Source organism: Scyliorhinus torazame, chromosome 5 (genome assembly GCF_047496885.1).
Source record: "Scyliorhinus torazame isolate Kashiwa2021f chromosome 5, sScyTor2.1, whole genome shotgun sequence".
Lineage (NCBI taxonomy): Eukaryota > Metazoa > Chordata > Chondrichthyes > Carcharhiniformes > Scyliorhinidae > Scyliorhinus > Scyliorhinus torazame.
The window spans coordinates 152,142,698-152,159,048 of NC_092711.1; the positions used below are offsets into that span (position 1 = coordinate 152,142,698).

At 46.3% G+C, this 16,351-nt stretch overlaps 1 long non-coding RNA gene across 1 annotated transcript; it reads left to right on the forward strand.

Annotated features, from left to right (window-relative positions):
* The first annotated feature begins 9,784 nt into the window (after positions 1-9,784).
* Positions 9,785-15,480, forward strand: LOC140422103 (uncharacterized). The gene is made up of 2 exons (XR_011947249.1): positions 9,785-10,184; positions 10,558-15,480. It is a non-coding gene; the product is annotated as an uncharacterized lncRNA (long non-coding RNA).
* Positions 15,481-16,351: the final 871 nt, after the last annotated feature.

Here is a 16,351-nt window from a genome sequence, read left to right on the forward strand (position 1 = left end):
GCCCATCGAGTCTGCACCAATCCCTGGAAAGAGCACCCCACCCCAGCCCACGCCCTAACCCCAGCCCCGTAACCCAGTAAACCCACCTAACCTTTTTGGACACCAAGGGCAATTTATCATGGCCAATCTACATTTTATCATGGCCAATCCACATAACCTGCACATCTTTGGACTGGGAGGAAACCGGAGCACCCGTACAAAACCTACGAAGACACGGGGAGAACATGCAGACTCCACACAGCCAGTGACCCAAGCTGGAATCGAACCTGGGACCCTGGAGATGTGAAGCAACTGTGCTAACCACTGTGGTACCATGCTTGCCATCTTTTCCTAAGACTATTACCTCTTATTCTAGAATGCCTGAAAGATGTGCTGTTAGGTGAATTGAACATTCTGAATTCACCTTCTGTGTACCCTAACAGGCGCCGGAATATGGCGATGAGGGGAGATTCACAGTAACTTCATTGCCGTGTTTTAAAAAAATTTAAAGTACCCAATTCATTTTTTCCAATTAAGGGGCAATTTAGCGTGGCCAGTCCACCTAGGCTGCACATCTTTGGGTTATGGGGGCGAAACCCACGCAAACACGGGGAGAATGTGCAAACTCCGCATGGACAGTAACCCAGATCCGGGATCGAACCTGGTACCTCGGCGCCATGTTAGTCTCCTGTTCTGAGTGTGGGAAAGGATTCACTCGGTCTGCACACGTGCTGAGACACCAGTGTGTTCACACTGGGGAGAGGCCATTCACCTGCTCTGAGTGTGGAAAGGGATTCACTCAGTTACCGCATCTGCAGACACATCAACGTGTTCACAAGTCATTACAAAGGTTAGATTCTGCTGTTTTTGCTGCTGTTAATCACATCCAGGACTGAACCATCTTTATTCTGACACTTGGTGAAGTGGGAGTGTCGGAGGGTTTCTTTCTGCTGGACTGGTCGGTCTCACAACTTTGCTTCCAGTGGGCTGATGCTCTTTGAGCCTGGGAGAGCACATTTCCACTGAAATGATCCACAAAAGCTGATGCAGGACATGTATTTTATCATGGATAGTAAATAGCGTTTTTCCCCCATTACAGGTAGATCTAAAATAAATACATGAAGAACTGGAAAAACACAGCAGGTCTGACAGCATCTGTGGAGAGAGAAACAGAGTTAATGTTTCATGTCTAATGTAACTCTACTTCAGAACTAAAGAGAGGGAGAAATGTGATGAGTTTGAAGCTGGTGAGAAAGGGGGGAGGGTGTAAGATCTACACTTTCCTGTTATTGCATATATTAAGTAACGCCGACCATGCAACTAACAATGCAGAATCTTGTCTATCCGTTTCGGGTGCCAAGTAATTTTATTTGGTATCTATTGATCGATTATAACAGAAATTCTTGTTACAGAATTTACAAGGTTCTCAGTTCAGCCCTTGCCTGCAAAAAACTGTTTTGAGAATCAGATTATCCTTAGTAACTTACAGAACGACTTGAATTCAAAATACAATAGCAGTAATGGTTTCTTTGCTCAAAGCAAACAGCTGCCTAGGTTAGAACTAGAGATAGAAAATATGAAAGAAAGATAATAGATAGCTTCTTAGGCAAAATGTATAGGATGATTCTAGAATAGAAATAATACCCTAAAACTATTACCTTTAAGGAATTTGTTATCAGTCTAAGCCAATCTATTCCTGCCCCTGTAATATGCTGATTGGTTTGGATGGGTCTTCAATACATTTGGTTCGATGATTGGGTTGTCAATCTTCAATATGCAACATTATCAGTCATGATGCATCTTCAAATTCTTTAGTGTGTGTTGGTATGCAAAATCTGTTCTTATCATTGCACTGGTCTGCGCTTTGTCTTATGATTCCTTCTGTCGGACAATGGAAGGCTTATATGAACTCTAATGTCAACCTAACCTTCAATAGAAATGTTGCACTTGCTCAGCTCGTTGCAAGCTGTTCCTTGCAAACAGATATGCATTGGGCTTCTCCGGAACATTGCAGCAGGCCGAGCACAGAAATGCGAGCCTGAGAGCAAGGTGGTGAATTCTAATGGCATCAAGCGGAAGGTCAGGGTCATGCTTGAGGACTGAGCGGAGGTGTTCCACAAAGAGGGCAGGGAACAGGATGAATTAAAGAGAAACCATTTGTGTCCAGAACATTGTGAATATCATTTTACTCTGGTTGTCTTTGATCCTCAAGGCATTTTCTTGTCTTTTATTTCCCGCCTTCTGCTTCATTAATAAACTTTTATCAGTAAAAACATTTGATTTTTCTGGACTTTTCATGATTGGATTGATGCACTTCAGGGAATGTGGGTGAGAGGTTGACAGGCTCTTTAACAGAAAGTGAGTCCCTCTCAGGTAATTGGCAAAGAAGCCAGAGGGGGAGATGAGATTTTATTTTATTTGACACAGTGAGTTGTTCTGATCTGTTTGAAAGCAGATTCAATGGTATCTTTCCAAAGGGTGAATACTTCAATGGGAAGAATTTGCAGGGCTGTGGGGAAAGAGCAGAGCAGTTGGATGAATGGGAGAGTCCTCTCAAAGAGATAGCAGGGACACAATGGGCCAAATGGTCTCCTCCTGCAACCTGTGAATCTGAGCCTCCTGCTTTTGTGCAGGTTAAAAGGGACAGATTTCATTGCAGCCTCTTCCCTGTATATGTATTTAAAGAGACAGGTTTCGCTTTAACTGAGTGACCGATATAACAATCGGTCGGAGGCCCATTTCCCAGTCAGCCCTCCAGTACCTTCCTGTCTCTCTATTAGGGCGACACCCATCTGGTGCACAGGCCCCGTTATTCTCAGCTAAATTCAGCCTCTGCTCCGTCACTGCCTGTCAGTGACACGAGCAACAGAGACAGAAAGGTGCCCGAGGCTCAAATGGGAAGTCGAAATTTGTGGTTCTAAACCAACACGTTAACATTTGTCAGTCAAATCCATGTTATTTATACTGGAGTTTTTATTATTAGATTTAGGCACTGGAGGCAAAGGGTGGGGTTTTTAAAGGATAACTTTCCTTTCTAACTTTGTATTGTTTATAGTGTCAGCCATGGCTCAGTGGGCAGCTCTCTGAGTCAGAAGGTTGTGGGTTCAAATCCCACACCAGGAACCTGAGGACAAAAATCACATCCAACATTCCTCGTCCCAGCACTGAGGGAGTGCTGCACTGTCAGAACAGCCTTCTTTCAAATAAGATGTTAAACTGAGGCCTTGTCTGCCCCTCTCAGGTGGGTGTAAAAGTTCCCACAGCCACTATTTTGAAGAAAAGCAGGGGAGTTATCCCCGGTGTCCTGGTCAATATCACTAAAAACAGATCATCTGCCCTTTATCACATTGCTGTGTGTGAGAGAACTCCAGCATTGACCCCCTCAAGGCAAACTTTATTTTCTCCAGCTTGAGAAACCCAGCCATGTCACTGACCCAAGTCTCCACACTCGGGGGCTTCGAGTCCCTCCACAGTAAGAGGATCCATCTCCGGGCTACCAGGGAGGCAAAGGCCAAAACGTTGGCCTCTTTCACTCCCTGAACTCCCGGGTCTTCTGATACTCCAAAGATCGCTATCTCTGGACTCTGCACCCCCGCCCAAAACATGTGGACATGGTTTGCTCAGCTTCCCGCACATCTATCTTCTACTCCGAAAAACTTGCTCATCCTCGCCGCCGTCATGTGTGCCCGGTGTACCACCTTAAACTGTATTAGACTGAGCCTGGCACATGATGAGGAGGAATTAACCCTGCTTAGGGCGTCCGCCCACAGACCCGCCTCTAACTCCCCACCTAGCTCCTCCTCCCACTTGCCCTTCAGTTCCTCCACTGGGGTCTCCTCTGCCTCCAACAACTCCTGATAGGTATCCGACACTTGCCCCTCCCTCACCCAGGTACCGAACACTACTCTGTCCTGTATCCCCCGTAGCGGGATCAGCGAGAAAACCAACACCTGTTTCCTCAGAAAGTCCCGGACTTGTAAATATCTGAAACCATTCCCCGGCGGCAGCTTGAACTTGTCCTCCAGCACCTTCATACTGGGAAAACTCCCATCTATGAATAGATCTCCCATCCTCCTAATTCATACTGTCTGCCAACTTCGGAACCCGCCATTAATCATGCCCGGCGCGAACCTGTGGTTGTTGCAAATCGGGGTCCTACTGACGCACACTCCACCTTCTTCTACCTCCTCCATTGCCCCCAGATCCTCAATGCCGCCACCACCACCGGGCTAATGGAGTACCGGGCCGGCGAGAACGGCAGAGGTGCCGTTACCAGTGCTCCCAAACTGGTGCCTTTGCATGACGCCGCCTCCATCCGCTCCCATGTCGACCCCTCCCCCATTACCCACTTCCTAATCATCGCTATATTCGCCACCCAGTAGTAGTTGCAGAGGTTCGGCAGCGCCAACCCACCCTCCCCCCAACTGCGCTCCAACAACATTTTCTTCACCCGCGGGGTTTTATTCGCCCATACAAAGCCCAAAATAATCTTGTTTACCCGCTTGAAAAAGGCCTTAGGGATGAAGACGGGGAGGCACTGGCAGACAAACAAAAATCTGGGGAGCACCGTCATTTTTAGGGTCTGCATCCTCCCCGCCAGCAATAGCGGGAGCATATCCCATCTTTTAAAGTCCCCCTCCATTTGCTCCACCAGCAGGGTTAGCTTGAGCCTGTGTAATGCCTCCCATTTCTGAGCCACCTGTGTTCCCAGGTAGCGAAAGCTCCTCTCTACCATCCTGAGTGGCAGCCCCTTCAGTCTCCTCTCCTGCCCCCTTGCCTGGATCACGAGCAATTCACTTTTTCCCACATTTGATTTGTACCCCGAGAAACTGCCAAATTCCCCCAAGATCTGCACAACCTCCTCCATCCCCTCCACCGGGTCCGAGATGTACAAGAGCAGATCGTCCATGTACAGCGAAACCTCTCCACCCCCCCCACCCCCCGAACCAGCCCCTGCCACTTGCCACTTCCTTGATGCTCTGAGCGCCATGGCCGACGGCTCTATAGCCAGAGCGAACGGGGAGAGGAGGCACCCCTGCCTCGTCCCTCGGTGTAGCTTAAAGTACCCCAACCTCAGCCGGTTCGTGCACACACTCGCTACCGGCGCCTGATACAGCAATCGCACCCAGTCGATGAAGCCCTCCCAAAACCTTCCCAGCGTCTCCCAAAGATACTCACGCTCTACCCGATCAAAAGCCTTCTCCGCGTCCATCGCAACCACCACCTCTGCCTCCTCTCATTCTGAGGGCAACATAATTACATTCAAAGGTCTCCGAACGTTAGCATTGAGCTGTCTCCCCTTAACAAATCCGTTATGGTCCCCCCCTATCACCCCCGGGACACAGTCTTCTATCCTAGTGGCCAAAATCTTAGCCAGCAGCTTGGCATCTACGTTCAAAAGCGAGGTCGGCCTCTATGACCCACATTGCTCTTGGTCCTTTTCTCGTTTAAGGATGAGTGAAATCGAGGCCTGTGACATCGTTGGGGGGAGGATTCCCCTCTCTTTCGCCTCATTAAAGGTTCTCATCAGCAGTAGGCACAACACCTCTGAGAACTTCTTATAGAATTCTACCGGGTAACCGTCCGGCCCCAGAGCCTTGCCCGACTGCATACCCTCCTGTCCTTTAACAATTTCCTCTGCCTCAAACGGGGCCCCCAGCCCCTCCACCAGGTCCTCCTCCACCCTTGGGAACCTCAACTGATCTAGGAATCGCCTCATCCCTTCTATACCAGGCGAGGTTCCGACTCATATCATTTACTATAAAATTCTTTAAAAACGTTGTTCACCCCCCCTGGGTCCAACACCATGTCGCCCTCTCTATTCCTTACTCCCCCAATCTCCCTGGCCACTTCTCTCTTCCTAAGCTGGTGCACCAACATCCTGCTCGCCTTTTCCCCATATTCGTAGACCCACTTGCCCTCAACTGCTCCACCGCCCTCCCTGTGGTCAACAACTCACCAACTCTGCCTTGAATTTCCGACAGTACCTCAGGAGTCCAGTGTCCGGGGCCTCCGCATATCTCCTATCCACTCAAAGTATCTCCTGACTCACTCCCTGACTCCGATGCAGGCTTGAGCAGAGAGATCTCGGTGTCCATGTACATAGATCCCTGAAAGTTGCCACCCAGGTTGAGAGGGTTGCGTACGGTGTGTTAGCTTTTATTGGTAGAGGGATTCAGTTTCGGAGCCATGAGGTCATGTTGCAGCTGTGCAAAACTCTGGTGCAGCCGCATTTGGAGTATTGCATGCAATTCTGGTCGCCGCATTATAGGAAGGATGTGGAAGCATTGGAAAGGATGCAGAGGAGATTTACCAGAATGTTGCCTGGTATGGAGGAAAGATCTTATGAGGAAAGGCTGAGGGACTTGAGGCTGTTTTCGTTAGAGAGAAGGTTAAGAGGTGACTTAATTGAGGCATACAAGATGATCAGAGGATTGGATAGGGTGGACAGTGAGGGCCTTTTTCCTCGGATGGTGATGTCCAGCACGAGGGGACATAGCTTTAAATTGAGCGGAGATAGATATAGGGCAGATGTCAGAGGTAGGTTCTTTACTCAGAGAGTAGTAAGGGCGTGGAATGCCCTGCCTGCAACAGTAGTGGACTCGCCAACACTAAGGGCATTCAAATAGTCATTGGATAGACATATGGGCGATAAGGGAATAGTGTAGATGGGCTTTAGAGTGGTTTCACAGGTCGGCGCAACATCGAGGACCGAAGGGCCTGTACTGTACTGTAATGTTCTATGTTCTATTCAGGTCAAACTATATTTTCAAGTTATCCTCCGGTATAACCCATACCTTCACCGAAGAATTTTACCTACTTACCCCTTAGTAGCATTGATATCCTGGGTCCTGCATTGCTAAGTAAGTAAAGTAGGCTAATAACCACTGTTTCAGGTTAAAACTTCTATGTTATTTTATTTATTTATTTTTTTCTTTTTAAAAGATGCAATCATTGTCTTTACAGAAAAGTAAAAAGATCTTGCTTCTGGATCCTTCTGGTTGGTTGAAGGGACCTTCAGGCCCAACTTGTCAATCAGTCTTCTTTTTAAAATCTGGTCTTCTTTAGATGTATTCGCTGGTGAGCTCGGTTGCTACGTCCTATCTTTCCCATGTACCGAGCTGTGAGAGCTGGCTCTGCTGACTGTACCCTTTCTTCGGGTTTATATATTTTTCTAACAGTTATTTAAGTTTTTAAGACTTCATTGTAAAGTAATTCTTATTTCCCTTGGATTGTAAAAGGTACCTTTAATCTGAATTTTTCTAACACGACTAAGTATTCATTTTGGGCATGGCCTCAGCCCTCAGATCTGATTACATTGTCCTTTGTGATGTTCAAAGTTCCTTTGTGATATTCAAAAATGCTTTGGTTTCAATAGGGGTGTGAATTTGGTTTGGTTCCTGTCATTTCATTAGTTTTATTTTCCAATTGTGTCCTCAGCTCATAATTTTGACTTTGATTTTGGCTCTAAATTATGTTTCTCATAGACTGATAGTCTCCAGTTTTCTTTTAATTTACCTGGTGTTAGCAGACTTTCACACCTAGAATTGTCACCAAATTCAACTGAACCTCATCCTTTCCTTTCTAGCTGCTTATTAAGATAGTTAATTTCAATGAAGGTGTGAAACATTGCTTTTAGCTGTATGCTAAAAATCCACTTGGTTATAAGGTGAAAGGTTTACATTTATCACCTAGCTCAACTGAAACTCTCATCCATGCTTTTCCAGATGCTTACTAAGATAGTTACCTTTAATGAAGGTATGAGCCACTGTTTTTAGCTTCATACAAAAATCCTGTGTGTTTGCTAAACCTGCTTGGGAGAATCTACATTTTATAATCCTGCTCTTTGCAGCTGCTGTGAACCCTTTGTGGGATATTTCCCTACATTCTCTCATGTTTAACTGGTTTAGCACACTGGGCTAAATAGCTGGCTTTTAAAGCAGACCAAGGCAGGCCAGCAGCACGGTTCAATTCCCGTACCAGCCTCCCCGAACAGGCGCCGGAATGTGGCGACTAGGGGCTTTTCACAGTAACTTCATTGAACCCTACTTGTGACAATAAGCGATTTTCATTTTTTCATTTCATGTTTCTCTCAGACCAGATATTGCCAGACTTCCATGTTTCAAATGACACATCTTTCCATATTATCAATTACAATATGCACGCCATTAAATCACCAAGTAAAGTGTAGAAACCTAAAACTGTCAATTCAAGCTGTCATAAAACATTCATCTCCCTCAAACAATAAATCTCTGTCCCCAACACACTCTCAATGAAATGAAATGAAAATCGCTTTTTGTCACAAATAGAGGTTATTGCCACATTCCGGCGCCTGTTCGGGGAGGCTGGTACGGGAATTGAACCGTGCTGCCGGTCTGCCTTTGTCTGCTTTAATAGCCAGCTATTTAGCCCAGTGTGCTAAACCAGCCCCAACCAATATACACTAATTCATGCCAATATCCAGCAATTCTCCTCCCCTGAAGGTGTTGACTCTCGGGTTGTTTCACTCTCACCTATTGCCCTCCCCAATATGTCACCCGGGTGTCTAAAATCTTCACACCTGAAGTTAACAAACTGTTTTGTTAAGGAGAGCGTCACAGACAAATCCGGTGACTACCCACATGTACTTTGTGAGGTCATTGCCCCCCCAACCCCATCATTCCAGTCCCAGGAGTTTGGAGACTGGGCTCCGGATGAGTAATGGCATCTGCGGTCCCACAGCCCCCCGCTGTGGGGAAACGCTCCATCCGCCGCACGAGCGGCACGGGACTGCGCATGTCCAAGGGAGAGCGGCAGCTGCGCCTGTGCAGGAAAAAGCCAACAACCTGACCGTCCTACTGCGGCGTTGTCCAATGGAAAGAATTGGAAGACCGGAAGGACCCGTACTCCAGCCAATCAGAGCGGGAATCTGTATGAATAAAAGGTGAGCTTCACACAGACAGAAACTTCCTCCTGTCTCCAAAATCTGGGAGTAAAACACTTTCTTTTCTCCCCCTTTCTATTTATTTGCTCATTCTGACCTTTAATTGGCAACTTGCAGCAATTGAAGGGAAGGGAAGTGAATCCAGGGCAGGTGCTGACTCTGGAAAGGTTGGCCCAGGTCTCTCTCTCCGTCGCTTATAGACCTTGACATCCTTTGCTCCCTCAGCTTGACACATTTATTTATCTGGCTAAAAAGATGGTCTATTTCCGAATGTTCACAATGAAAGGGCTGGTTTCCCCAGGAGATGGCTGACATTTAAGGGGACAGTAAAGTGATATCAGACAGAGAAATCTCGTGTTATTATCTGGTATAGATTAGATATTATTATTGGCTCTGTAATAAAATGTATTCATTATTCACCTCCTTTCCCTTCAGTTGCTGCAAGTGACCAATTGAAGGTCACAATGAGAAAAGAAATGGAAAGGGGCAGAAAAGAAAGTGTTTTACTCACAAATGTTGGAGACAAGAGGAGGTTTCAGTCTGTGTGAGCTCAATTTTCACTCACACAAAGCCCGCTAAGATTGGCTGAGGCACCAGAGTCCTTCCGGTCGCCCAGGCGTTCCATTGGTCAACGCGTCAGCATGACATTTCCACCCAGCACCCCACCTCATCTTCCCCTCTTCCTTGGACATGCGCAGTCCTGGACGGGGGAAGAGGAGATCATGGAGCGGCTTCTCGCTCCAGCCGGTGCCGTCAGACGGTTGCCTGGAAACCTTGTCTCGAGGAGGGGCAAACGGAGGGAGAACAATGGGTTGTTGCCGGGGGTCCTGCGCCTGCGCGCTGGAACCTGATGACGTCTTCTGGAGCGGTATGATTCCTATTGGCTGATTTTGGCAGGGCTATATTGTGACGTCACATCCCGGAAGCTGGACACTGAGCTTCTTCCTCTGTGCGAGGAAATCAATGATTCTCCCTTTCCATTTCTTTTCTCATTCTGGGGGGACATTGGCGACTTGGAGCAACTGAATGGAAAGGAAGTGAATACGGTCTGCATATTAAACACATTTTGTGCCTCGTAATATTGACATATATCTGTCTGGCCGCCTGCATGAAGATTTTCAGGTCACTGTGTCCATGACAGGAAGCAGTGAGCATGGATCTGTCAATCAGCCTGAATCAGCACCTTCAGTAGAATTGAGAGGGTGAAGATTAGATACAGCAGAGTGAGAATGGAGGGAGAGTGTGTGGGATGGAGATTTACAGACTTTGGGGAATAAGAGAGGTAAGAATATTCCATAGCGTTTGCACTGTTGCTTCACAGCATCAGGGTCCCAGGTTCGATTCCCAGCATGAGTCACTGTCTGTGCAGTCTGCACATTCTCCCTGTGTCTGCGCGGGTTTTGTCCGGGTGCTCTGGTTTTCTCCCACAACTCCCGAAAGACGTGCTGTTAGGTAATTTGGACATTCTGAATTCTCCCTCCGTGTACCCGACCAAGCGCCGGAATGTGGTGACTAGGGGCTTTTCACATCAACTTCATTGCAGTGTTAATGTATGCCTACTTGTGACAATAAAGATTATTATTATTACAAGCTAGAATTGTGTGTTTGAATTTCTATCCACAACTGACAGTGATGACTTTTGTAATCTGTTACAGGACATTAGATTGGATGTTGAGTCAAGATCTGCCAGAGTCATCGTTGCATCAGGACCTGAATATCATCGGCCTTTGAATCTAGAAAGAGAAATGTTTGTGCATTCTAAGCGTTTCAAAATATTTTAAACATCAGTATAACTGGAAAAGCACCAAGCCGCACACACCCAAAGTGACTGTGTTCCAATGCACTGTCCGTAGAACGAGATTTTACCAGTTACACCGCCAGAAAAAACAGCAACCCAATCACAGCAGGGAGAGTACATGTTTTCTGTGTGTGCATGAGGCTTCATTTGATTGTCCAACCTGGAGAGACACAATCGGACCCACACCATGGAGAAGCCGTGGAAATGTGGTGACTGTGGGAAAAGATTCAGATCCCCCTCTGTGCTGGAAATTCATCAACGCAGTCACACTGGGGAGAGACCGTTCACCTGCTCTGAATGTTGGAAGGGTTTCACTAATTCATCCAGCTTCCTGAAGCACTTGCAACTTCACACGAGGAGAAGGCCGTTCACCTGCTCTGAGTGTGGGAAGGCATTCAGTCATTCATCCAACTTACTGACACACCAACACGTTCACACTGGGGAGAGGCCATTCACCTGTCCTGAGTGTGGTAAGGGATTCATTAATTCATCTGGCTTGCTGACACACCGACGAGTTCACACTGGGGAGAGGCCGTTCACCTGTCCTGAGTGTGGGACGGGATTCAGTCATTCATCCAATATACTGATACACCGACGGATTCACACTGGGGAGAGACTGTTCACCTGCACTGAGTGTGGGAAAGCATTCATTAATTCATCTCACTTGCGGAAGCACCAGCGAGTACACACTGCGGAGAGGCCATTCATCTGCTCTGAGTGTGGGAAGGGATTCAGTCAGTTATGCAACCTGCAGAGACACCAGCGAGTTCACACCGGTGAGAAGCCGTTTATCTGCTCTGAGTGTGACAAGGGATTCACTCAGTCATCCCATCTGCTGACACACCAGCGAGTTCACAAGTGATTACAGACCAGAGGGAGCTAGAGAACCCAATGGCTGCCTGTTGAATGCTGTTCCATTCACCCCCAACAAGTATCCACCTCCATCCACTAATTAACGCACCCATAAATACTTATCGAGTGTAGATATAGACACAAAATGAGACAAAGTACAAGATGGAAGAGAGATGAATGGAAACTGCTTAAGGAAGACAGAAATAATGAATTAAGAAGCCTCAGCCCCTCACCACATGGCAGCAATGGGCCCGTCCCAACACCTCATTCAGGTCTGGAGAAGTCTGAGCTTAGACTATCCTGACTGAGCTGAGAAAATTCAGAAAAGACATTAATGACGCCCTTGGAACAATGAAAAATTCAGTCTCAGAACTGGAACAAGCTGTCAGCAGTTTGGGAAAGAGGGTAGTGCAGCCTGAGAACAGAATTAGTACGGTTAATGATAGGAACATTCACAGATTCAGGTTCCTTTCCTATTTACTCCGGAGAGACAGGCAGTTAGAGGACAGATGTCAGAACCTCAAATATTTCAGGAGACGGAACAACCTGCAAATTTATGGGTTGCCAGAAACTCAGTAGGTGGGACATTATCCACTGGGTCGAAAGCTTTCTCAAGGTCCTGCTTAAACTCCCGGTCGATTTCCCACTACAACTAGAGTGGGCTCACAGATCACTGCAACAAAAGTCATCATGCTAATTCACCCCAAGATCATTTGTGGTGAAATTTCTCAGCTCCAGATGAAACAGTTTGTTCTCATCCAGGCTTGGGGGTGGGGGGGAGGGGGGCTAGAAAAATCTCCAATTGAAAGGAAGGCGAGTCAGGTTGGATCAGGACTACTCACCGGATTAGCAGCGGAAAAGACACAGATATGCGGATATGAAGAAGCAGCTGAAGGAGAAGGACAGAAGATTCCAAACACCTTACCCGCCGATGCTGAGAGTCCATCTTGAGGATGGAAGCAAGACCTTTACATTGGCATGGGAGGCTGCAGAGGGACTGGGCATCACCGCAAGCCTCTCGGCGGATGAGCGGATGGAGAGAGACATATCCCGTATCGGGTGGCACACTGCCGACCATGCGATTCCCTACTTAGCTGCCCGAGGTTTGTGATGTAGAGGGTCTGCTTCAGAGACATGATGAGGGAGGGCGGTGTTAAAGCAGTGGTGAGATTGTCTCAGATATCAGTGGGAATGTCTCAGATATCAGTGGGAATGAAATGAAACTGTTTAAGTTGCAGACTCTTTAACTTGGATGTTACAAAGTGCCTTTAAATTACTCAGTCAGGCCACTAAATATCTTAGCATTAATTTTTTTTAAATATAGAGCACCAAATTATTTTTTTCCTGATTAACGGCCAATTTAGCTTGGCCAATTCACCTACCTGCACATCTTTATGGGAGCGAGCCCCAAGCAGACACGGGGAGAATGTGCAAACTCCACATGGACAGTGACCCAGGGTCGGGATCGAACCCATCTCAGTATTCTTGGCCCACCATCAATCAATAGAATATGGAGCAAATTACATTTGCATCATTAACATTATGAAGAGTGATCTGGATGGGTGGCTGAGCCGACCCCTCTTTCTGTAAGGGCGGATTGAAGTTATTCGGATGAATGACCTCCCCAGATTGTTGTCCCTGTTCCAGATGTTCACTGTTCAGATTCCAGAATCTACATTCAATTTGCTGCATCGTCTGATCTCCCGTTTCACGCGGTGAGAAAATGACCAGAGTGCGATTTTCAAACATTACCGCTCACCAAGTTGGAAGGAGGTTCCGCACTTCCCAATTTTAAATCCGGTTTTTGAGCAGCTCAACTATAATCTGTGACAGCTTGGTTAACAGACAGAGGAGACACACGGTGGCTGAACCTGGAGAAACCTGTGTCCCAACTTCCATTAACAGCACTGCCATTTCTGGGTAACAGCATAAAGGATTGCAGAATGAATGCCAGATTGACTAACAATATTTGGAAAGAAATTCAGAAATCATTCCATTTACCTGGTTCAATCTCGGCTCTGACCACTATTGGGTCTATAAAATATTTAATACTCTCCATGCACGATAAGAACTTTTTAAGAAATGGTCTCAATATGGTCTCACCTTCCTTCACCAGATATTTCAGCAGATCAAAATCATTTGAGCAGATCAGAGGGGAATTTGCCCTGCCAAATACTGACACTTTTAGCATACCTACAGATCAGACATTTTCTTTGCAAACATGAAGGGCACAATTTCATGGAGAAGAGACAGACTCCCATTTTGGACACGTTTAGCAGGTGTTTCCTGTGTCTCTCTGCTGTTTAAAATGTTAAAATTATAAATGCCTCAATAAAATATTTTTTAAAAAAAAAGATGGTTTCCAGGGCTTGCAGCACCAAGAACAACTCTGCTATTGAACAGAACTGCTTCTTTTTTGGGCCTCGGCAAGGAATGCCTCACCGAGCCCTCATTTAGAATCATTTCCTGCACTATCGAGCTAAACTCGCCATTTTTAAATGGCACCCTGATCTCTGAACCCCCCCCACCATGGCCTCTGGACATCTCCCTCCCCCCAATGTCACAACTTACCAATTAAGGGGTCCTCCAGCCCCCTGCACCCCATCCAGAGTGGCCAGGTGGCAAAGCTAGGCTGGCAGTGCCACGGTGCGTGGGTGGCATCAGGAGCACCAGGGTACCACCCTGCGGCTTTCGATCCCACGCATTGGGTAACTCCGGCACAGGCATATTCAAGTGAGACTAACTACTCAATTGAATATGTTAATCTGGATCCCGCCCATTGAGGACGGGATCCAGATTGGAATGCCTAGCGAGATCTCGTGAGACGTAATGAGCGTTGGCCGCTCGTAAGATTTTACAGCTGCTTGTTTGCATCCGAAGTCTTAAACAAAGTAATAAGTCCCATTTCCAATAGAGTTATACTTTGTCAACATTCAGCGAGGTGTCACTGGGGGAAACGTAATATCCTGTACATATCAGACGTTGCTCTCCATGGTGTCCGGAAATTCCTTACACATTAAAAGGAAATGGGAGGTTGAACTGCAACAGGAGATACCAATGGAAGAATGGAATAAAACTTGTCCTGAGACCGATCTCGTCATCTACCCAAATATACTGAGGGAATATAAATGGAAGCTCATTCCGAGCTACTTCAGAACACCACATATTACTGTAAGAATTGGTTCCTCTGCAAGTAGTTACTGGAAAGACTGTGGGGAATCAATTGGTCATTATTTACATATATTCTGGTCGTGGTCAAAGTGGAGGGAGTATTGGGATATGATATTCGAAACATTGGCTGAGGTGTTGCACATGGACATCCCACAGACACCCCTCCAGCTGCTCTGTGAGGGACAATTCCAGAAGGGATGGAAAGAAGCAATACAATTTTTAAACAAATTTTGCTGATAGCTGTCACTAAGGTGTCACCTTCAATTAGCTGAAACCCATCTGCCCAAACTATGAAACGTGATTATCCAAAGTCAGAGAGCGATTTGAGATGGAAAAAGTCCCACATGCATCCCGCTTATAGGGCAAAAAATTATTTCAAAGGTGGCTCCCAGTAACAGGAATATTGTTCACATGAACGACAGAGAGCACTCCCGCCCCCAACCCAACCCCACTCATTATATAGATTATCTTTGCCTTTTTTTTTAAACCGTGTTTTCCCATATATTTCTGTGGTCATTTTTCACTGGTGCTCTATGTAAGGAAGCAACATTTATACGGGCCAGTTATCATCTGGTAGGGGCTGGTTTAGCACAGGGCTAAGTCGCTGGCTTTGAAAGCAGACCAAGACAAGCCAGCAGCATGGTTCAATTCCCGTACAAACCTCCCCGAACAGGCGCTGGAATGTGGCGACTAGGGGCTTTTCACAGTAACTTCATTTGAAGCCTACTTGTGACAATAAACGATTTTCATCATCAAATTCTTGTTTATCTGCTGTGTCAACACTTGTCTCTACGTGTAACTTGATTCTCAAAACTATAAGTGTCTTTGTTATATTGTTTACTTTATATCTCTGTCAACAATGTCGATGATTGCTGTGGACAATTCGAACTATTTAAAAAAAAAATTAGAGTACCCAATTCATTTTTTCCAATTAAGGGGCAATTTAGCGTGGCCATACCACCTAGTCTGCACATCTTTTTGGGTTGTGGGGCGAAACCCACACAAACACGGGGAGAATGTGCAAACTCCACACGGACAGTGACCCAGAGCCGGGATTGAACCTGGGACCTCGGCGCCGTGAGGCAGCAGGGCTAACCCACTGTGCTGCCCTCAATTCTAACTATTTTATCATTTGTTTCTGTGTGCAGTGATAAAATAACAATAAAATCAATAAGTAATATCGTACTTGTTATCTGGAACTTAATTGATTTCAGCCACCCCCAACTTACCATTGAATAAATTGACTTTGGTTCAGATAAGATTTTAACCAATTAAGACAAAGGCAGAACCTTCTGGATAGTAAATTTAAAAATAAGTTTATTAAATGAAAAGTTTTCTGAACAACTTTAAGACATTGACTTTTACAACTTCATGCGGGTGATCAGTCTGTAGAAGTGTAACCCTTTCTGGCTCCTTCTTTGACAGTAATTCTTGTGGAATTCAGCCTCGGGAGTCTGGCTCCTTCTTTGACAGTAATTTCCTTGGAACTCGGCCTCGGGAGTCTTCAGTACTTGGCCAGCAGTTCAGAACCTCTACTTTTATCCCAAAAGTGACCATTACCTCACGTCAGAGTTGGGCCTGTTGTAACATGACCATTTGTCAATTTGGTCACTGGATGGGCAGCACAA